We start from the raw sequence: 687 nt of genomic DNA, 5'->3' as shown, positions 1-687 counted from the left end.
AGGTATTTGGAAGCTGGAGCTTGGGAAAATGTTTATAGTCCACTGGCCTTTCTATGTTACATGTCACTACTCGTGTTTATGCATTTGAAAAGCTGAATGTGCAATAAGAGTGGACAAAAGAGGCTTCCAGAGGGAGAGTTGCAGAAGTCTAGCTGAATTGTGGAGGATGCTGGGTAAATGGACAGGCCGAAGAAGTAAGAATCTGTATGGGGGCCCTAGGAGGAGTTCTGCAAGTGGATATTGAAGTGAAATGCTGCCATGATCACTCAATGAGAAAACCAAAGGACAAAGCAGGGTGTACAGGTGGCTGCACATCAATGATATTAGCCCTGCAGCCCTCCAGTGTAAAATGCCTGATGGTAACGTGAGGGGTGATGTTATTTTGTGGTGAACTTTGGAATGTGTTTCTTTCAGATTAAAAGGGAGTCCCAAAAGAAAATCACAGCTCTGCAGATTGCAGAGGGATCAGCCCTGTTGATCTGATCAGCAGCCCAAGTCTTCTGGGCAGGAACCCCACCACACCCAGGATCTTCTGGGGAATCTGGGCTCCTGTGCTGTACCTCTGCTCTGCATGGTGTGTGATTAAGTATGTGCAAGGTGGTTCTATATGCAGTTACATTCACAGTGCCCCAATTAGTGCCACTTACATGTCCAGATGTAAGGGGGTATAACCTGGGTGGAGTATGG

This window comes from Microcaecilia unicolor, chromosome 1 (genome assembly GCF_901765095.1).
Source record: "Microcaecilia unicolor chromosome 1, aMicUni1.1, whole genome shotgun sequence".
Classification (NCBI taxonomy): domain Eukaryota; kingdom Metazoa; phylum Chordata; class Amphibia; order Gymnophiona; family Siphonopidae; genus Microcaecilia; species Microcaecilia unicolor.
Note: the sequence above shows the minus strand (reverse complement) of the source record.